This window comes from Cuculus canorus, chromosome 8, assembly GCF_017976375.1.
Source record: "Cuculus canorus isolate bCucCan1 chromosome 8, bCucCan1.pri, whole genome shotgun sequence".
NCBI classification, from domain to species: domain Eukaryota; kingdom Metazoa; phylum Chordata; class Aves; order Cuculiformes; family Cuculidae; genus Cuculus; species Cuculus canorus.
Genome location: NC_071408.1, coordinates 22,254,054 through 22,277,117, shown reverse-complemented (window position 1 = coordinate 22,277,117; position 23,064 = coordinate 22,254,054). Strand labels below are relative to the sequence as shown.

At 41.5% G+C, this 23,064-nt stretch overlaps 1 protein-coding gene across 4 annotated transcripts in view; it reads left to right on the top strand.

Moving 5' to 3' along the window:
- Positions 1–23,064, top strand: part of DMRTB1 (DMRT like family B with proline rich C-terminal 1) — a 64,555-nt gene that overhangs the window by 11,705 nt on the left and 29,786 nt on the right. The window contains exon 2 of one of the 4 annotated variants that reach the window (XR_008451032.1): positions 7,322–7,414. The exons of 2 other annotated variants lie outside the window; for them this stretch is intronic. The gene's annotated coding sequence lies outside the window, so the exon portion shown is untranslated. Of the gene's footprint in view, positions 1–7,288; positions 7,415–23,064 lie in introns of those variants that run through there. One more of the 4 variants, XR_008451031.1, reaches the window with a different exon arrangement.

Sequence of the window (23,064 nt, the reverse complement as noted above, 5' to 3'; positions counted from 1 at the left end):
CAAGCCACATAAGCTATAGCAAATACAAAACATTTCTTTTTATAAAACGTGGTTTAAATAACAGTCATATCCATGGTTCCCTGGGAGAACCTTCCCAGTTTTTCACAACAGGCTCTATTTCCCATTAGGAAACATGTTCCTTTGTTCAAAGTGCAGAGAGTCTGTTTCTTATGTACTTCCAACAGTAAATATACACTTAAGTAATTAAAAAATCTCATGTACCTGCAGATAGTTTTTTACATTTCTTTCCTCATGGACTGTCTCAGAGTGTGACATGGTTCTTTAGTTCCCGATGTTCCTCAGTCCTGGGATTGGAAATGTGTTCTACATATCTCTAGGCACTTTGGCTATATTCCCGTGGGCCTTTCCAAAGGCACACATGCAGCTAGTGATTCCATTCCCCAGAGCTGCCTGGCATTGCTGGATCTGCAGAGGCCCCACCTGCATAGTTTGCTTTCTTTACTGACAGAGCCTGCAGCTGCTCTTTGTTTTTCTCCAAACACTTCGCTGTGTTTTTCATGGCCAGTGCAATGCCAGGCGAATGAATGGGGGAGGTACACTTTTAAAAAATCAGGGAAATAATAAAATAATTCCCATCTAAAGAAATAAAGCACCTGGCAAGCTCAACAGGGATGCTGAGAGGGCAATGGAAAATCCATCCCTGGACTCCTGTTCCCTTGTGGGGGTGGGAGTGGCCCTGGAGGATAAAGCCACCTGCTCATCATCAGCATCCAGAGAAGTTGAGTGGTTCTATTCACACCGAGGGAGACGCCCCACAACTTTGAGGGCCAGGATGCTGTGAATACACCTTAGCAAATGCCTATTCCAAAGGCTGTGAGAGGAAAGGTGGCCACTGCCCGCAGCAAGGGGCACTGCCCAGCCCCAACACTCCCCTCTGTGCCAAGGGGTAGCCGGGATGGCACAGCAGGGACACACTGTCTGCCCTGCCCACTCCCTTATACCAGTGGAACGAGCTATGGAGAAGTGGGGCACAGCCACTTCACAGCCCTGTCACTGGTTAAGTGGAGCACGCTGGATCAGCGGAGGGAAGGGGAATGGGGCAGAGCTGCCCTTCATTGGTGGCTGTTAATGGGCATGGCAGGGCATGGTGGAACCACCTGGATCGCCAGCCTCATGGGTGCTGAGCAGCCAGTACCTTGGAGTGGCCAGGGCTGAGAGGGTGGGCTCCGCATGGTGCCAAGCCTGGTTGGTTCCTGGTTGTTCCAGTGAGTGTCATAGAGTGCCAGTTTGGAAGGGGCCTTAAGGATCATTTAGTCCAACCTTTTTAGGTGATATATAGTTTAAATGAGATGGCCCAGCATCCCATCAAGCTTAGCCTTAAAAGTGTCCAGTGTAGAGGAATCCATCACTTCGCTGGGGAGATTATTCCAATGTTTAGCTGTTCCTATGGTGAAAAATTTTCTTCTGGAATCCAATCAGAATCTTCCCAGGAAAAATGTATACCCTTTACTCCTTGTCTTTTCTATGTGACTACTCATAAAAAGGGAGTCTCAATCCTCTTGGTATACATCCTTTATGTACTGGTACAAGGTAATAAGGTCTCTCCTAAGCTTTTGCCTCTCAGGGCTGAACAAACCCAGCTCTATCAGCCTTACTTCGCATGGTAGGTTTCCCAGTCCTCAGACAATCTTAGTGACCCTTCTCTGGACCCTCTCCAGCCTGTCTGCATCTTTTTTGAATAGTGGGGACCAAAACTGGATGAAGTACTCCAGCTGTAGCCTGATGACCGCTGAGTGGGGTAATGGCTTTTTATCTCTGCTGGTAATGCCCTTCTTAAAGCACCCCAGAACCCTGTTAGCCGCCATTGATGCTGCAGCACACTATTCACTCATGTTGACTCTGTTGTCCACTAAGACTCCCAGGTCCTTCTCCACAGACCTTCTCTCCTGCCAGATGGAACCCAGTATAACCTGCCCCACAAGGTTCTGTAATCCCAGGTGGAAGACCTTACAGTTAGCTCCACTGAAATCCATAAGGTTCCTGCTGGCCCCCCACCTCAGCCCTGATATCATCAAATATTCATTTACTTACATAGATCAAACACTCAAGCACTCTTGGTTTGAGCTCATGATTCCCTTGCCATTTTCCTGCTGCAGTGGCCACACACATTGTGAAATTCCTCAGTATGTTGTGTGGATGGGGGAACAGATCAGAAATGATGACTTTGTGGTCTGGCTGGGCATGTGCCTTTCTTCAGCCTTAGCAGTGCAAAGGGGAAAACAGTCCATGAAGGAGTTACCTTCCGCTGCATCTGTGTGTGTTCACTGTTGCAGAGCAAACCACTAGTCCTCCAGTGAATTTCCAAGGCAAGTGCTTACCAGTACTGAAACAATTGTGGTGGCGGGATGGTGGTTTGCCACGGCTCTTGTGCAGCAAGACAGAATACATCAAACACCTGGCTCTGCTCATGCCAGGAAGAGCTGAGAGCTTTGTGCATGCTTGCAGGTCAGTCACATTGGACATCTCTATCTAGTAGCTTAACTTAACCTGTATAACTTCTGTCAGTTACGATATCTTAGTCCTTACTAGCAGGAAAATGACAAGTTCATAAGTTGTCTGATTGCTTACATGCTAAGAAACAACTACAGTTTATAACCAAGTTTTGGAAGGCATATGTGGCATTGACTTTCACAGTATAAATCATAGAATTATTTGGTTGGAGAAGACCTTTGAGATTATTGAGTCCAACTGTACCTGTCCACAACTGAACCACATCCCTGAGCACCTCATCCACCCATCTTTTAAATACCTTCGGGGATGGGGACTTATGCACTGCCCTGGGCAGCCTCTGGCAGTGCTTGATAACCTTTTCAGTGAAGAAATTTTTCTTGATACCCAATCTGAGCCTCCCCTGGCACAACTTGAGCCCATTTCCTCTCGTCCTATCACTTGGTACTTGGGAGAAGAGACCAACACCCACTCACTACAACCTCCTTTCAGGTAACTGTAGGGAGCAATACAGTCTCTCCTCAGCCTCCTTCCAGGCTGAAAACACCCAGTTCCCTCAGCTGCTCCTTATAAGACTTGTGCTCAAATCAAGCTTGCAACGTGTCTTATCAACACTTGACGTAGCTTTACATTTGATGCCCATTCAAAAAGTTCTTGTTTTCAGAGTATTTTTACCATTTGAAAAATCTAAAAGAAAAAACCTTGCAGCTTAAACACAGGAAAGGGAAACATTTAAGACTTAAGCCAAAATACTTTTAAAGTAATTCAACACAGTTATTCGTAGCTTTGGATTCTTTTGGCTTAAATTTAGCTATAATGGACATTTAGCCCTAATGTTAGCCCTTTGAGACTTGTGCTATTCATGTTGAACTTCTTCAGTCTAAGAACATTCAAGGTCAAATGAAATTCGACTCTTTCTGACCAGTTTACGTCTTTACAGTGCTTCTTACTAGGTAAACTAATTTGGTTTGTTTGTATCAGTCACCAAGTTAAAAAGTAAAACTTCAGAAGAAGATGGTTAACCAGTGGAACAGATTACCAACAGGATGGTGTGAATTTTCCATTACTTTAAGTCTAAAGCCAGTAAGCATGTTTCTCTAGAAGATATGCAAGTGGGTGTGTTGGAGAAATCCAAGTGAAATGTGATCTGTCTCATGCAATAGATAGTTCGGAGGATAGTGACTGCTCTTGGTTGCACAGAATGGACTGGAGCTCAGGAAATGACTTTTAGGGTAGGCAACTCTCAATCTGCCTGCTAAAAGGACTAAGTACTATAAGAAAAGACACTATGCGGAAGAAGAGGATGTGCTCTGAGGACTGTCCATTTATTTCAGTATGGCAGACAGGGGCAATCACTCTCTCTAGAGCATGTTCAGTGGTGGTTGGTGCAGTTTGACCTGTATTGTATTACCTTCAGTTTGAGACTCTATTTTTGAGGACCTCTCTGCATGAGAGTTAAATATATTTATATAGTAATATAAAGAAATAAACTTATTTGTATAACTGTAGGGAAAAGCTTGGTCAAAGAAATTTTTATACCAAGTTTCTAGTTTTCCCCTCTAAATTCAAGCTTGTCAAATTGATTTGTGTTTATTACAGTGTTTAAATCATACAGCGTTTTGCTAGATGTTAAATAAGCTTAGTGGATGATTCATGAAGACCGGTGATGTGGTACTTGAAGTGGAATCAGGAAGGCTTTGTTCAATACTGACTTCAGGCCTACTGAGTAAAGTCATGCATGTAATTCTCTTCTTACCCTGATTTCGTCAGATCTGTGGTTTTACAGACCTTTTTTGGAATTGAAATGTTTACAGAAAAATGATGCCTGAGGGCTGTTAAAATTGTTTAATACAAAGCTGTGGAAGTACAGCCTGTGTACAGATCTGGTTTGCATGGCGTATCTTGTGCTCATGTTCTGGAGCAGTAGATTGTAATCAAGGCAATTCTAAAGTGCCTCCTTCCCAGAAAAATGGCATTCTTTTTTCAAACTTGAGCAAGAGAATGAGGAAATGAAAATCCTTTGCAGGTGTAGAGCTAAAATGTGTAACAATAGAGTGGAATCTCCAGTGGGGAGAAGTAAAGGCGATGGCACTGACTCAGAGCCTACAAAGACCCAATGGGGACCTTGTAGCAGTCACACAAACTTACATACAATTTGTCATAGTTCATTTTTCATGTATTTCATGCATGATTTCCTACGTTTCATTTTCCTCTGACACATTCAGGCACAACGGTTCTAGAACATTGACTTTGTCCATACCAGACACGAGACTTTCTCCCCTCAAATATAAATGTTTTTACATCTGACTAATTTAGGGGAATTTGACAAAGAAACCAGAAACATGCAGAGAAAGTGACTGTGCTTGGAGGGCTGGTGTTTCACCCAGTGAGTTTAGTTCCTTTTAGAGGGATGTGCAGTCAGAGGCAACAAAAATGCAGGCTAGCTCTGCAAAGTGTGAAGAAAATCATACATTTAACTATGATCTGAAGGCAGACTCAGAACCTTACAAGCTATTTCTTCCATGGAAGAAAAACAATATGTGATCTAGAATGCAAACCCATTAAATATCTCTGGCAAAGGACAGTGTATGATGTTTAGCTAGAATATTCCAGCAACGTTGTTCTGAAATGGCTATAAATTGGAGAAGGGAAGATTTAGACTAGATATCAGGAAGAAAATTCTTCATGATGAGGGTGGTGAGGCACTGGCACAGGTTGCCCAGGGAAGTTGTGGATGCCCCATCCCTGGAGGTGTTCAAAGCCAGGTTGGATGGGGCCTTCAGCAGCCTGATTTAGTGGGAGATGTCCCAGTCCATGGCAGGGAGGCTGGAACGAGATGGTATTTAGGGTCCCTTCCAGCCCAAACCATTCTATGATTCTATGAAATGAATATTCCTAAGCAGAATTTATCATTTTCAGTAGAATGCTCATTAAAAGCATAAAACACACATGCATGATAGTGTTGAGGAGCAGTTTCTCAGTAGGAGCAGGACTGAGTTACTGTTTGGAGAACACAGGCAGAAATTATGCAGTTCAGTAGTATTTGACTGGACTGTAAGTGAGCTCAAACTTTTATGAGAAACCCTCACATTACAACAGTGCAGCTCTCCTTGTTAGATCGGCACAAGAGGCAGATTAAATCTAAGTCACCATACTTTGAAGCTCCCTCCAGTGCTTTGGTTAACATGAGCTTCTGTACATGGAATTGGTTCTATAACTCTCAGTCATATAAGTGCTTTCTTTAACTTGGAGTCTGAGCATTACATTAACCACTTACTGTCACTGCAAGACTTTCACTGGGACTCCTGTCTCTGGCAGTAAAGAAACTGGAAACTACAACCTCAATGTACTGCAAAGTTTCAGCAAGTAGAATAATCAAACTGTTTTGAGGGAGGATGTTCTTTAGGCTTTGAGTGACTGTTGGTAGAATTGTTCCACCTGAGCAGTGACTGAAATGAGGCCAGACTGATGCTTTTCTTTAGGGTATTTCTGGATCAACAGAAGCTAGTTTTGTTTTCTCAGCAAAGTGCTGTACCCTCAGGTAATACTAACTGTATGAATAGGTACTACTTGTGTTAACATAATCAGGATCGTGTTACAGAGGCTTCTTTTAGTGCCCTGACTGGGAAAATAAGTTCTTTTCCAGTAGGTGGATCAGTTTTCTTTTATGTTTGAGCAACATCAAGTAGCCAATTTTACTCAGTATTTCAGAATTCTGTGCATTAAAAGAGCAAAACAATCTTGTCAGAAAAGGCAGAATTTTTAGCTATCTTTCTGTTGCATCTTGTATATTTTACAAGATGTGGAAGGGCTAAGAGTAGTGAACTGAATAATGTGAGAAGTGAGTTAAAATGGCTTTGCATTTTTTTTAAATGCCCATTTTAGTCAGTTTTTCATAAATTGTTCTAGTGTTTTCATTGAACTAGTGCTTATTGATTACATTAATTTTTCTGGATTCTGGTTTAAACATGAAATCAGAGCTTCATGGACTTCAGAATACTTTTCTGTGTAACTGATCAATTAAGTGCTGAAATATTAAAGCAATAAGCCTGTGCTTTCTCTTGATAATGATGTGGACAAAATGACAATGTAAATGTTCATTTTGTTGTGCAGTCACTTTGCCATTGAAATGGGCTCTCAGGATGACTCTGCGTTTTCTGCAGTGATCAAACTGAAGTTAGTATCCCCATAGCAAATTGCAGATTTGAATGCAAGATCTGACCTGGTCTAAGATGGAGAAAGAGGCTTCTTCCCCTGTAGCAACAAGTTGGTTTGTGTTAAAAAGTAGCAGCCTGGAGCTAAAGGAATATAATTCAAATCCTTACTATGCAGTTCATAAATTATTATCTTTCAGTGGGAAAGCTGACAAAAGTGAAGACGGCTGTCTAAATGTAGAGCAGTCACAAATGTGGTTGGATGACAACTGGGATAGAGCAGCTCTCAGTCTGGCTGGAGTCCTACCTGCTGTCACTGAGATGTGCCAGTGTCCCCAACTCCCATTCCAAGAGCCTTGGTCCCAGTCAGGCTGCATACAACTCCTGGCAGAAGTGTATGACTTTTGGTGGCCTCAGCTGCCACGCTGCGGAGAAGGTGGTGGTGTCACTAAATCGCTGTGGGCTGGGGCTAACACAGCTATAAGGAGCTTTGAGGAAACCTGCCCCTGTAGGGTAAGTGAGGCTGCAAGGGAGAACACAGGAAGGTACATTCAGAAGTTTGGCATTTAACCTGTATGGGATTGATAATAGATAAGTATTTGACTGCAGAAGAGCCAGTCTTTTAATTTTGCTTTTTTTTTTTTTGTTTGATTTGTATGTGATGAAACCTGAAAACACTCATGGGCCCCTTCTGGAAGGAGTATGCAGAAATCCTACTGGTGTGTACTTCAGCAATCTTCCGCTGCCCTCCACTCCTCTAACACATTCATGTTGCTTATTCTCTTAAATAGGTAAGGACTTGGCGGTTTATTGAGTGACAAAAATTATGCAGTTAAATTAAAACTAAAAGCCAATTTCTTCAATAATTAATCACAAGAAAGTCTGGCATTGAGAAGACTTTTCTCAACTAAAGAGAAATGTTTAACAGATTTCTCAGATGCAAAGACACAAATGTTTGGCAGTGACTGGAATCAAAAAAAGACAGACCTACTGGTATAATGAATGTATTTTCGTTGCAATATACTCTTACATTAAATTTCAAACATTTGTCCATTACGTTCATGTTGATTAAACACTCTGGAATATTTTGTCAGGTTTTCCAGCATTGTTGAACTGAGTTAAAATGTAATCGACTTAAAACAAATAGAACAAAACCCTCATCCAATAAATGTCAGTTTCATGCTGACTGGAAAGAAAACATCATGTTCCTGCCCTGTGACCCTGTGCTTGTGTTAAAGTACAAAGTCTCCAATCATACAAACGGAACATAAAACCTTTCACTATTCACTTCTTTCCCAGTGTAGCCAAGCAGGTATGTGGTAGTGTGGGCAATAGGAGAAGCTGCCTCTTTATTTATGTAGGAATTTTATAGTGCACCTCACTGAGTAGCCTGGTGAAGACTCAGCCGAATTTGAGACTCTCCGCTGATGAGCGCCTATAGAGTCGCTGGTGTGACAGATTGGTTTGGACTGAGCTGCCCAAGGAATGTCTGTGTGGAGTGTGGGGCAGACATCTCTCTGCTGATGGTGGCAGGAGCGGTGGCTCATGAGCCGCCAGAAGTCTGCCTGCCTTGGTGTGGAGCCTGCCTCTGTCAGCCCTGCTCAGAGATGTGCAGCCCTTCTGCAGAGCACGCCTGAGCTCATCACACAACACTGACAGCTGTCATATTCTTTAGGAGACAGACAGGGAAGTGGTGGCCATGCTAACAACATTGCACTAGATGAGCCATGTCTGGCATGGTAGTGGCAGATCTAGGACACCCTCTCCCTTACAGGGAATGTTGCACTCTGCCATATGCTGGCATGCTTTAAGAGCAGGGAGGGCAATGCCTGTTCTTGACTCCTGTTTCTTCTTTGGAAAGTGTATCTGAGTAAGCATTCATGCTCCATTTAGTTATAGTAGTGCCTTTTTGGAGATTAGGTGGTTGCAAAGAAATCCAGAAGGAGGGGTTGGTTGAAGGTTGTATTTAATCATTTCAATAGCATACTGGTGAGTAGAGGATGCAAGCCCAGATTTGTAAGCAAGGGTTCAGCAAATGAAACTTTCAGTGTATCTTCCTTCCTTGGGTTTAACCTCCCAATCGTTTAACCAAATGCATTGGTGCTTGAGTTGTAGTGGCAGGCAGGTTAGTTGGCGTTCGTGCTGTCATTAAGGAATGTGTCAGTATTGTGGGTATGCCACTGTGTGCTTTTCTAATTTTCCTTTCAGTATAACTCATTGCTTCCAAGCAAAAGCTAATGACCTTCACTTGTGCGCTTTGCCTTGTTGTGTGCTTTCTGCCGTGCTTTGCACTTTCTATTTAGACAATAAAAGGACCAAAGGGAAAACAATGTTTCTTTATGTTAGAAGTACAGTGGCCTCACATGTCAATATTTCTTTTCCCCCTATGCACTCTGACTTAGTTTATTTTTTTAAACACTTTGGCTTCTTTTAAGGAGATTTGAGTTCCAGAGCAAACCAGTTTGCACAATGTGCGCAGCTTCATGTTGCATTGGACTGATCGCATTTGTTATGTCTACCAGCTGATAGTTTTCTGAAAATATTTAGCCTGTAATGTAACCCTCACTAGTCTTCTGTTTTTATTACAAACATGCAATTAATCACCCTAATTGTTCCAATTACCCAGAAGCCCAAGTGATCATGATAAAAAAAAAATAAATAAATAAAGATAGTGATGGCATGAAGTGGCTGTAGGACTGAGATGAACCTTCAGCACAGCCCAGAAATATTCCACTGGTCCTTTTATGTTTGTGGAGGTGTCCTGGACATGGCTTGATGCACATGCTGAGTGTCACATAATCCAGGTTGAGTGCTGTCCATGTCTCTCAGGTGATCATCGTGTGCTGCACTCCGAATGTTGACAGATCTGGCACTACCAGAAATTGTTAAATGTCAAATGATTGCATGAGAAAGAGGTGAGGAAAGAAGCATGCATTCTCTTAGAAAATGATGTTTAAGAAATATTAGCATTGTCGTTTCCATCAGTAGGACCAGTATCATTTAGAAGTCAGGTACATAGGAATAATTCTAATTCCTGAAAGTATCCGAAACCAAAATAAAACCAAAATACTGTTTCTGTTATTTGTAAATTAAAAACAGCGCAGATCCCCCCTCCTTCCTCTTCTCCCCTTCAAATAATTCTCATGCTAGGAGCTTGAGTCTGTAATAAGTTTCACTTGTTTGGCACGTCCTCAGGCCCAGTTAAAAAATCCTTGGAAATGGTTCTAAAATTAATGCCCAAACACAAATCTGCAAGCAGTGATCCTGGTGGGTGTGCCAGGGATAGGTCCGTGCTTCCAAGACTTCTGAAAATCTCTGCAATGACTCTGACCAGCTTTGGGAAAAATAAAGCTAACCATAGTCTGAATTTCTTCTGTTTAGAAGGAAACGGTATTTTAATATTCCAGAAAAGGGCAAGCTGCATGCTTTTATTTTGCTACAGAGATGCCAGCAATTTGAGGAGTTTGCGATGTTCTCTAAGAAATCAAGATGTTTTATTTTTATATATATATTTGTATGTGTGTATATATATACACCTATGAGGATGTAAATCTTCGCTCATACCAGGATTACATCACTGTTTATCTATTGTAAATCTAGGTCACTCCTGAATTACAGTACTGTGAATGATGATGGAGCTTGGACTACAGCATGGGCCTGAAATGCTGTTTTCTAATAGGATTAGCTATTCATTTGTGTCCAGATGCGGATTTGTTTGGGAGAAGGGACAGAGATGGGGGAGGGACAGGGGCAGAGGGGGCAGGACGATGATGTCCTGACTTATAATACCTGCAACATCCATTGGAATTTCCAGCACTTTGTTGTCTGTCCTTGCAACTCTTCCTCAAACACAGGGAGCTGGACAGACCCAGGGCAGCTCCTTGGGGTGAGACACTATTCTTCTCTGTGGCTTGAGGCTGACCCAGAGAGAGAGAGGAGAGAGTTAACCAGCACAACTGAGGTGTTTCCATGCTAGGAGAGACTGAGCTGATTAGGCCTTTTGAGTCCTCAAAGAGATGTGGGAATGGATGTAACCAAGGTTTACAAAATCCCAGTCACCAGGAAGCCAGCAAATGCAAAACAAACTCAGCCGCAAAAAGTAAGGAGACTTTAGGGGACATGCTGTTAGGTGGCAGAATGCTATCAAGACCAGAAAGACTGAATTATTTCAATAGGAATTGGTCAAAATCATGGGGAGAGGCTCACGAGAGCTATTATAAGTGACTCTCGAGGGTAGGAGGAGAGAGTACTGAATAGAGATTTAATTGGTGCAACCCCAGAGTTAATGCTGATAGTACTTCTTCCTGGAACAATGGTTCCTTGAAAATCTTTGGGCTGTTCAAGTAGGGGCAGGCTAATAACCTCTGTAATTTCAATAGTTTTAATGAGGTTGGCAGAAGTCAAAGGGTACGATAATCTTTATATACAGGTTTTCCTTCGCTTGAGCTCTAAAGGCAGTTTCCCATCACTTGCAGTCTAAGCTGGCTGTACACAACTAGCCAGTCATCTGACAGAAAAAACTAATTATATCATTACAGATATGGGCATGTACATTTTATGAGAAAAATTAGTATGCCACCCTGTTAAGTAAATATTTACAAAGATCTGTAGCCTAGAAAAATGCTAAGAGGGACAAAACAAGTGCCAATTAATTCTGTATTCTTTGGATCAGATTTCAGCTACAGTCAGTGCCAATTATAAAACTCAATGGAGTGACACAGTATATTAAGGAACATACAATTTGTCATACAGTGTCAACATTGCTGGCATTTTATATTTCTTGAGGTAGCACCGTTGAGCCAACTTTTGTTAAGTGTCCTAAAATCTCATGTAGCACGTCAGAAAGTACTTTCATTGTTAATTCTCTGAATAGAGAAGAAATAGGCCTTGTGACAGGCAGCTTTTGACAATCATAGCTGGGCTAAATCTCTTAATGGTAGGATTTAGCTTGTTACAAGTGTGCAGTGTCTGAAGGCAGCCCTGCTTAAAGAAGCTGTTCACTGCAGCTGTCTGTCTGACTGAAATGGCATTTACTTGGAACAGTATGAGGGTATCTTCAGACTCTGGCCTGCTGTATTAATGACTTAATCTTAACTCCCCCCTCAACAAATCATAACAAAATAAGCAGAAATTCACATTTTCTAGGAGCAGACTCAAAACCATAAACTAAAATTGTTCTTTATTTGGTGACTTCTAGAATTGGAGTCTTACAGTCATAGAATCATAGAATCCTAGAATCACTACTTTGGAAGGGACCCACTGGATCATCAAGTCCAACAATTCCTAATACTCCCTAAACCATGCCCCTCAGCACCTCATCCACCTATCCCTTAAACACCTCCAGGGAAGGTGACTCTACCACCTCCCTGGGCAGCCTCTGCCAGTGCCTGATGACCCTTTCCGTGAAAATTTTTTTCCTGATGTCCAGCCTGAACCTTCCCTGGCGCAGCTTGAGGCCATTCCCCCTTGTCCTGTCCCCTGTCACTTGGGAGCAGAGCCCAGCTCCCTCCTCTCCCCAACCTCCTTTCAGGTAGTTGTAGAGAGCAATAAGGTCTCCCCTCAGCCTCCTCTTCTCCAGTCCTGCACACATCCTAAATATTTATTTTATACCACATCTCTGATACATGTCCTGAATAGTCGAGACACTTCTGGCATGAAGAGTGAGAAGGCAAAGCAGTTTGACACCTGAAATGGCATTTTTACCTAAAGCTAGGGCAGTTCTGCTGTGTTGCGGGACTAAAGCTACTGAAGATCCTGTTTTCGTGTGTAGATAATGCATAAGAAGTGATCAGCTCTGCGGCTTCAGTGATGCTCAGCACTGAAGAAGTGGGATTTTATATTTTTGACATAATGTTTTGAGTCTTTGTGTCATGAGAGACGGATCCAACAAAACTCACTGCCTTCAGGGAAAGAGAACTAGTGGGAGTGCTGACAAATGGATGTGTCCAGAGAAGGAGACTGGATCCCAGTGTCTGCACAGGTGAATTTCTCCTGCAAGCTCCAGGCCACTTCAGCTGCTTGTCTTCTGATGCTGACCTATATTACATGGCAGCCCTGGCAGCCCCAGGTAGATGACAAAGTGGCTTAGCTGGGCTCAGTGAAGGTTATTAGCTTGTGCTCCTTTTGTTCATCAGCTCTATTAAAATCTTGGCCTGCCCCAGTGTTAGGTGCCATCACTTCTGTTTCCCCTCTCTCTGATGAGTTGATTCCCTTGCATCCATGAGAATGCATCAGCTGGCACCAGGGTAGCCTCAGCCTTACATACGCTTGTCCCTTCCACATACTTGCTCTCCTGCCTCTTTTAATTCACTGGTGTTGCAATGTGATTTCAAGAACTCCAAACATATTCTTTCTGCATAAGCGTAGTGAAACTGGATACCCTTTTTTGGTTTTTAATTAAAAAGATAAAGTTGTTTTGGCTTCAGTAAAATCTAAGAACAATGTTTTACAATGAGGGAGAGATATATGACATGCATGACTTTTCTTGGTACACTGTTCTTACACAACTCATTAGAGGATCTAAAAGCCTATTATATTCTGGTCTAAGGCTGATTGCTATGTTTCTCCTATATAATATTTTATAAATTCCCATAAAAGAAAGAAACACTAGACTAAATTAATGTTTTTAAGTACTACAACTTTGACTGCAAATGAGGAGTTGGACTTTGATTACTGCATTTTATGAAAAATGTTCTAAAATGTTTTTTTACATGTTATCCTAAGCCAAGGCTTATTTTCAAAAACAAGTTTTTGACAGCAAAAGTAAATTCACATGACTATCTACATAATGCTGGGTATATTTTGTGATGATGGTTTCAATTACCATCATCTTTTCAGCACCTTTCGATTCCATGAAAGAAAGCTTTCTTCACTGCTTTCAATGCAACAAGTCTGGCATAGTGAAATATCAGTCACACTTAGTAGAAAGATTTTTCTGCAAAGCAACTACCTGTAAGTGTAATCAATATTAGAAAGTTCTGGACCTGAATTCTACCACCACCTGCATGTCCTGCAAATTATTCCATTGAAGCGAACACATCTCTTTGTGTAAAATGATTTTGTATGCTACAGGATGAAAGTTTTACCTTATTATTCTGATTGCCCTTGTATCTGCTCTGAGTAGAAAAGATAGTTAAAAAATCAGAAAAAAAAACCCCTCCTAACATGCATTAACTTTTATTTCATTTTTGAAACTTTTTAACAACCTGCTAAATGACAGTGAGCAGGAGTCTTCTTCGACATATGCTCTTTGAAATCACAACTGAATGTGGGTCTTTGGTTTAAGGAATTTTTACTGAGTTTTCATTACTTTTTTAATTACTCTGTTACTGTTTGCTTGACTGAAAGGAAAAAGCTGGTTCTACTCAAAACACTCTAATTAAATGCTCTGAAGTGCAAACTTTTGCATAGTGGGAAGATCTGGCAAGTAGTGAGACACTTCATAGCTTAATGTTTGCACTTGACTGTCTGCTTGTGTAACAACTGTACCCAGACTCTGAACAATCTCAGGCTCAGATAGTGAATTTACTGAAGCTGCTGAAATTTCTTTGAGCATTTCTGTCACTGTGCAGCCCGGTCTTTATACACATCCTGCTTACGTGCCCAGCTCTCCATCAGGTACATTAAAAAACCCAAAAAAACCAGAAACCAAAACCCCTTTCAGATGGTCAAAAAGTGGAGTTAGTTGTGGGCTTTTTTTAGAGATGATCTCTCAGGGATATTTAAGGCAAGGCAATTGCATCACTTGCTTATCAAGTACTATGAAGAAATCTGGAAGCCTGAAAATGAAGGTTTTCTCCTTATCTTTGTCCAGAAACATGTCATCCATAGAGCATTTGTATATGTGCAGCTCATTGCCAGCCAGGATATCACGTCAGGTTTTGTTCTGTGTGTAGTTTTGTGGAGTTTTCTTTAGGAAGAAGGAGGTAAGGCTTCCTTCGTGTAGTTCATCAGTTTATTGTTTTTAATGACATATAATTCATTTGCCACTTACGGTAGCATCCACACAGTAACCTGCTGCCAGCCTCAGTCAGAGAATTGATGCTGCATTTCCTTGTATTTTGGATCTACTCCTTTGGCTTTTCCCTCTGTGAGATAGCTCTCTTTCCCACCTTTCCCCCTAAGCTTCTCACAGTATTGTAGCCGTTTGAAGGTGCTTGTGTTTGTGCCTGTGCTTTTACCTGGCTCCAAACACCAGTGCTACATCCAAATTCCTTACCCCAGGGACAACTGGTGCCAGTGAGGAACCTACATTACTGAGAGATTTCTCTTTGGCTTTTCTGTCCTTTCCAGGTCTTAGGCTGTTATCAGCATTGTCATCACCCAGTGGCTCTGCTAGAGCTGCTGGTGTCTGTGCAGGCTTAAGGCCTGCTTTATCCAGTTTATTAAGCCAGTTTTACAGCTGATTCATTTCACTTTAGAGGCACAAAACTGCTGAGCATGGGGCAAATAGCTGTCCGCCCTGGGGAGAGGAGCATCACTGCCAGCCAGGGGCTGGCTGCTCTCCCCTCCTGACACATCCAACAGCCGATGAGAAATTACTTCTGTTGAAACTTTTGGTGAGAAAGAATGCAAGCTGGCCAAGACCTTAGGATTAAAAGTCTTCTTTCTTTTTTTTTAAAGTATTATGAGGTAATCACTGAATAATAAATGGTCAAGATTTTGGTTGCATTTCTTATATGAAAGATTGCCTTTCCAGCAGCTCAATTTCCCCAGCACTAAACTGGGAATTAGTTCAATACTAACGCAGAAGGAGAGTGTCATATTCTGAAAAGTCCCCTGCAGAACCTGCCTTTTCTTTTCTGGAGGGTTGTGATGTCGAGTGTGTTTTGTACATGTACTGAACAAACTTAGGAAAGCTTAGCTTGTGACTAAAGAAACTTTAAAAAAAACCCAAACAATCTTAGATCGCAGCTCTATGTGGCAGGCTGGCTTTTACTGGGCAGCAGGGATCAATCATTCAGGATGCTTCTTCAGATGACCACTTTGTAGGAATATCTTTCTTGCTGCTAATGTAGCTCCTGTACTTGCGGTAGTGCACAATATGGTTCAGTGTCAATTCTGTTATCTTTACGTTTTGGACAATTCCCATTCAGATCCTACATTTCTCCTTGTTCTGACTCCTTCTAATTGCTCCGATTTACTTTACCACTAACATTTCTGTACCGGGATGGATTGCTTCAAGCTTCCCTTGCCTATAAAGAGCAGCTTGTAGCTATCCTCTGGCATCTCCCACTCCTTCCAGCTCTTTCAGGTCCTGCACTGTCTGTTTCTCTTCCCATGAATCGCTGGTGCTCTGCAGTCTCTGTGGCAAATCAATCTCAGGCAAATCAATCAAACAAATCAGATTTTCTCCTCTGAATCTGCCCACCAGGTTTTTAGGGAGGGGCTTCACTTTTACGCTTTGGCCTTTATAAACTACTGATCGTGAGAGGCTTAACTGTGCAACCTTCATAGCAGTAGGTACAGCGTAACATTTTTTTTTCAACTAGTTCACAGTCCAAGGAGCACGTGGGAATGACTCACAGAGTGAGTGAGCCGCAGGACCTCCTCCTTATCCAACCAGTCTGCACTGCTGGGAAGTCCTTCATTACTCACATCACTTCTCATAGCTGCAAAAACTTACTGCTAGGGGCAAAGATTGTGGCCGTATTAAATATTGCTGATAGCATCATTTGCTGACTGGTCTGCGAAGGCACCGATGATGTCTGTGTGTAACTGGAAATTGCTTTGTAAGCTGGTTTGGGATCCTGAGTCCCAACATGCAGAGTCAATCCTACGTTGTGTTACTCAGCTTTAATCTTGTTAAGTAAAACTTCTAGGGGTATTTATGGCTTTATTCAGTATGTAATGTTCAACAAAAGGTCACTGGGAAGCATAACGTCAGTTAAAATAATAAAGGCACTAATTAATTGACAAGATGTTTTCACTCCAATTTAATCTGCCAGAATGTAACTCTGCCTGGAGGACATAAACTGTCTTCCCTTTCTATTTGGTTTCCATACCTTCCAGTTTTAGCACCTGTAAGGCTTTACTTCATCTAGTGATTATTACTAAGGTAGTTTGAGAAACCAGTGTGAAAACAAACAAAAGTATCAAATGAATCTCTCACCTTTTTCAAGTCTTGCCTTTTGTTTTCTCTGTCTAGAAGCATGATCTGCCTGCAGCATTGCTAAGCTGCCATTTTGCATATATGACTGTTTCAGAAATTCTCCAGTGAGGAGAAGTGTAGAAGAGTATCACAGCACTGAAATATCTTCAGCAATATTGTTTATCATCTCTGGAAACCTTCATGCATCATTGTTTTTGCCTTAAATTAATGTTAGCTTGCTAGACTTCGAGCAATTGCTTTTAGGATAATTTCTGACATACAGCTGTTACAAAGTTGTGTTTTAATGTTGTCTAGTATATTCATTAAAGAAAGCTATTTGCTAGACATTATAAAGTCCTGCTTATCAGTCCCTGGGTGTACTCACTTGGCCTCTGTAGTCCTTTTTCCTCCGTCTTTCTTCCATTACCTTTAATTACCTCTTGCGTTACCCCCAGTGCCAATCTTGCCTCCTCTTAGGAGGCGACCATTCAAAATTCGGGTTTGGTGATGTTTCAGTGTATGCTTGCAGATGAGCCAGGCTGAGGAAGAGGAGTTATTTTGTTGGTTCATTTTGTTCGCCAATAGTTTTTTAAGCAATTAGTCCATGCTTCTCATTAGCACAATGCTCTGCAAGAAACAAAGATTAATGTCCTAGAGGGCAAGTGCAGTGAGGTATGTGAGAAGCTAGAGTTTTTCTGTCCATGCAAAGCTATTATTTGCAAAAGGGAGCCGTAGTCTGAAAAGAATAAACTATTTTGGCTGGTGAGTTTCATTACTGTTGTCTGTTTTGCAGATCATGCTGTTTTGAGTAGTGTTACTGTCTTAGTAGTGTTATTTTTGAGTGTTTAATGACATAACCAGACAATAAGAAGTGATGGATAAAGTGATTGTAGAGAGTGTGTGTACACAACTAGAGGAATAATTATTAAAGCCAATTGCTGAAAACTTCCACTGTCACAGGTGTTTGAATCATCAGAAAAATATTATAGCTATTTTCCTGCAGTGTTTTAACGCATTACCATGTCTTTCCCTTACTGAACATCTAGTGAGTGAGAAAAGTCAGATATCAGAAGTACATGCAGCTGCACAACACTAGGGAACTAACTATCCTGCAAATTGACTTCTGTCCTCAGCTGGCAATCTTCCTGGGACCACTGAGGTGCAGCTCCTGCTCATGGCATCAGAAGAGTGCCAAAATCTCTCCAGGGCACCAAAATTACTCCAGGACTGGTGGGAAAATACTGCAGAGTTGCTTCTTTTTATTTTAAAATTTTTCATTATGTTAATAATTATTTTCATTAAAAGTAGTAATTTACATGGGGAGAGGCAATCTCTGCAAGTGCCTCTCTCTCTACTGCTGTAGAAGAGGAGGCTTATTCACATTAAGAGTCTTTTGCCTTCCAAAATGCTGCTTCTGCTTCAGGTAGGGTCTGCATGGATACTAACCACAGTGAACATGAAGTAAGTGCAGTATATTGTATGAGATAAGCAAAGGCTGTAGTGCACACCATGAACATCGTGTGTTTTCCATTAGCCAAATTTTTAAAAGTGAACTGGAAAATAACATTTAACAGATACTACCCTGAAATCAACCGTAATTATAATTAAATAAACATAACCAGGCAGTTGAAAATCAGATCTGAAATCGTTACTAATGTGCACCACAACCAGTCAGATACCACACCAGTGTTGGTAATTCATTAACAATACTGGGAGAGATCATATAAAAATGACAGTTTCTATTTCAGAAAAGAAGCTGATGAAATGTTGGCAAATCTGAGCTGCTGGGGGGAGATGTATATTCCCCTGTGGCAGCATAGTAACTAGAAATGAAACTTCTTCAAAGAACTAGATTAAAAATGGAACCTTGCTTGTGGCTGTGCCTCAGGCACACAGTCCAGACCCTCTCCCCCTACATGCTTATCCGGAGGTGCTGAGCCCTGGGTTTGGGAACAAGCCCACCTTCGGCCCCTGGTCCGTGCTGGTCCGTGCCCACAAATAAGGCAGATGTCTTAGCAACTGCATGAATAACAAGATCCAGTAGAGAAGAAAAACATCCAAAAATAAAAATGTGGTTTTCTGATTGTTAATGAGTCTCCCCAAGTACAGTGTCCAGGTATCTGGTATCCTCCACTCTGGCAGACATGGGTTGTGTCTGTTTTAGTTTCTGTTTGCTGTGACACTGTCCCTCTGGCACAGTGAACCTTTAAGATAGTAATAAGAAAATTTATGCTCCTACAAAATGGCATTTTTTTAGAGTCCAAGGTCTGCTAACTCTGCAAAGAGCTCCATTTTCTCCTCATCTAGAGCTTAAACCATCAATACCCTGAGGGCAGAAAATACCCCAAAGGTGAAGCAATAATAGGAGCCTGTATCTGGCTTCACAGAGTGGGGAAAAGGTGAAAGAAAAACCAACCCAGAGGAAACTAGAGAGAAAAGAAAAGAAGGAATAATAGTAGTAAGCTACCGGCTCACCACTGTAAGCAGCACACAAAAATGCCAAAAATACTGGGCGATGTACCTGCAGTTTGTAAATTATAAGTATCTGTTACTTTTCAGAGAAGAAAAAACCTAGGACTTAGGTACTGTAAAAGTAGATGTAAAAGTGAAACTTTTTTTTGTTGACATTGAGCTATGACACGGTGACGTACACCTCCATCAGAATGTAAGCAGCATTTTGTTCTAGGAGCTCCATTCAGCCCTCCGAACTGTTCAACCTGGGCCACCCTAGGCTAGCAGAAATATATTGCACAGTCCCACAGAGTCCTGGCAAACCCTATGAGGCCAGTGCAGGATGGTGCAGAGCAGGACTGACTTCCAAACAGCTTGCAGACACTTTTGGAGCAAATCCCTGGAGCAGAGAAACACTTTTGTCCAGGCATGCCATCCTTGTTCTCCTGGGACACGATCCCTAAAGGATCTCAGCTAGGAGGTTTGGGAGAGTGCTGGGAAATCTGCTAAGCTGCATTAGCTGTAAAATCCCATATATAGAGTGAAAGAGGTTTAACTTTGTGTATGTTTTCCTTAGTTTAGCCCGTGCAGAACAGCAGGCTGTCCTGATTAACCAGCATTTCCCCTGACACAAACCAAATGGCTTACAGCTTGAGTAACTGTCTGTTGAGTCCCGTGTTTATTATAAACTCAATAGATGAAAAAAATTATTTGAGTTTCTATGTTTTTACAGCATTTCCCACCAGAGAATGCTAACACTTGTAAAACAATAAATGCTATAGTATAACATAGTGAAACTTGTAAAATGCTGAACAGTAGATAAAATTATTTACAAAAGATCGTTACGGTTTCTTTTGGAGAAATAATGCAGCATTTAATTTTAAGATACATACGCCATGCATAACTTCTAGATCCTACAAAAAGGAACATAAATACAGAAGTGCACATGTGCAGTAAGATACATTCACAATCTTAATTACTTCCCTTACTAAAAGTTATTTGCTCCTGCGTTTGATCTCTTCTCCGTTCCACCAATTTCTGAAAAGTAAATTGTATTGCTAAGCAGTTCAAGAGGAAAACATCAGTATCTAATCTTCTGTGTCCCACTTGGGCTGATTTTAAAACAAGTTTTCATGAGAGGGCTGCGTATGCAAAGTGTCACGAAGAAAGTTGTGTTATTTTGGAGCAGTGAATGGATCAGGGACATTTCTTCAGTTAAGCTAATTTGTTCCCTGACGGGGTTTTTTCCATTCTTGCTGTAATACTGGATTCTAGTGCAAATGTTTACTGCTGCTGTCACAGGATGGTGGTTGGAAGGCAAATGCTTGGCACTGCTTCCTGTTACTCATTGTGCAGTCAAGTCAGAGCCAGCTTACGTGATGACAAACTGCACATTAGCATAAAAAAATGTAGTCCTGGAAGCAAAAATCTGGCTGATGCAGCTCCATCATCTACCTGCACATTTCAGCCTCTTTTCTTCTTCTTGCTAGAAAAATGGAGACCAGTGGCCTTAAAGGCAGGGAGATAGTAGCTGTCTTTCAAGTGTTCCTTGAACTTCATCATTTTTTTTTGTGTTAATACTGCCTGCAGTTGAAATTCCACCTATGGAGAAGTGAAAAGTGGAGACCCAACACAACGGTCTCTGCCACTTACAAAGTCCACAAAGGTGGCCAGGAAGGTCCACTGATTGCTCCTGAGGAGCAGCTATTTCCACCGGAGTAAACCCTAAATAAAGGTAGTTCAAGGTACTTTCAGCCATACCAGAAAATCATGATCTTCCTAGCATAATAAGTCTGAATTTTTCAGTTTTAGTTTGATTTTCATTGCATTGCTAAGTAAACAAAGGTGTAGTTTGCTTGGTCATGTTGCAGATGTGTCTGGGCTGGCAGCTGCAGGGGCAGTTGCTGTGGGCTGGTATGTGCAGAGCGCAGACGGGGACGACCAGCACAGATCGGTGATGTGAGTGCCAAATACAGGCCTGGGCATAGCTGCAAAAGGACAGGATGGGAATAAAAACATCTCTTGGTTGTGGAATTTTTCTGGCTAGAATACACAATTCAAGTAGCTGCTTCATCATGTGCAATCAGACACCTTAACTTGGCCGCAAAATGTCAATTTGAGAGAGGAAAAAAGTGACTCGGCAATAGCTGCAGAACTTACAACTTTTTTTTCAGCGTAAGCTTTACCCTTTGTTATATATTGTGATTTTATATAACTAAAAAATCTACTTTGACAAAATGTTCAGCATTTGACAGTTTTCACCTAGATGTCAGCCGATGGGTTTTATATTTGTAAGTGTAGAGAGATGGTGTGTTTTGTCTTTTGGACTTTTTCAAATGTTTATGTTGTAAATATTGGAATCTGTTGAGCATTTAAAATGGATCTGAGAAAGGAAGCAGGGTATTAGTTTTATTGGTATTAGTTTTATTGGAAAAAAAAGAGTAAAAAGTTGTTTTGGAAGTTGCTTTAAACAAATGTTTTCTGCCATAATAGAGAAGAATATGTTTATATTGATCATAGCATTTAGTACTTTATAATATATATGTCAATTCAGAAATATTGCTGCAATGAATTATTCTGTATTTATTATATAATAAATGTTTCATTAAAAAAGCATATGATATTTAGAAAAAATGAAATAGGATTAGAAAGAATCAATTGCATGGCTAAAGGTTTTATATGTTGCTAACAGTACTTAAAAATGATATTGTATTAAATACAGTATCTGCAATGGATTGTGAGCAAAATAGATATTTTTAAAGACTTTTATCATTGTCTGGAAGCCTTTAGCCAACACCAAATTCACACTCCCTCTCACAGTTAATCATAGACTTAATTAAACAAAGGTGAGCTGAATAGGAAGGCAGTGAGATAAGTTTAGACCCTTAATCCATGGGTGTAAAAGCATTTTCTAATATAGAGAGTGAGCATGATAACACATTTTACGTGTAGGGAAATCAGGGCAAACTGAGTCTCTAACATTCCTTGGGATTATGCAAAAGAGGGCAAGGTAGAGAGATGCTCAGGACCCAAACTATTGCCCTGCATGAATTGCAGGTGCCCTTGCCAGCTCTAGCAGAGCTGTCTCAGGCCAGGACTGCTGTTCCCAGCCTGCAGACCTGCTTGGAGCCTCTGCACTAGCAGGCAAGCGGCAGCCTTTAAACAACTTGTTTTAATTATGCGAGGAGCACGCTAGCTTTCCACAGTCGTCTTTTAATGTTTTTTATATTTTTGTTCACACTATGTCACAGATATGTGCTGCATTTAATTACTCCAACTTAGCTCAGTATGCAAAAGACAGAACACAGAAGTGGAGTGCGCTGTTGCAATTGCCGTGCAGATCCCATGGCAGAGCTGCCACGCAGCCTTTATGCCTTCTTATCCATCGACTTGGACCAATAGGAAATTCTTTCAGTTGCTGGTCACAGAAAATATTTCAGGATTGGTATTTTCAAGAAGGATTTGTTAAAGATCTGTTGTTTAGGGATCAATTTGCCCCTGCAGGCAGGCCATGTGCCTCTTTGCTGGCAGCTCCTGCGGGATGCCCAGTTGACATGGCCTGATCAGAGCACTCTGCAGAAAGGCACCAAACCTCAGCCTGCACAACCATTCCCCCATCATTGCTGCCTCCTCTTACGGTGTGTGAGAGCTGTTTGCCCCTGCTTGGACTGCGTGTGCAACCCTTCCTGGGTCAGTTCCCTGAAAAATAGGAGCCTCCAGCACATTCCTCTGCTCCTTGCTCCAGAGGAGCCCTGTGCATGCAGTATTTCCTTGGGGATACATCTCTGGGTTAATGGAAATACTATTGGCATCGCCGTGTGGCAGAGCACTTTGTGTTTGTGCAGATGTAAATAAACCTGGGCTCAGCAGAGGGAGCTCAAAGACATGTAGTCTCACTTC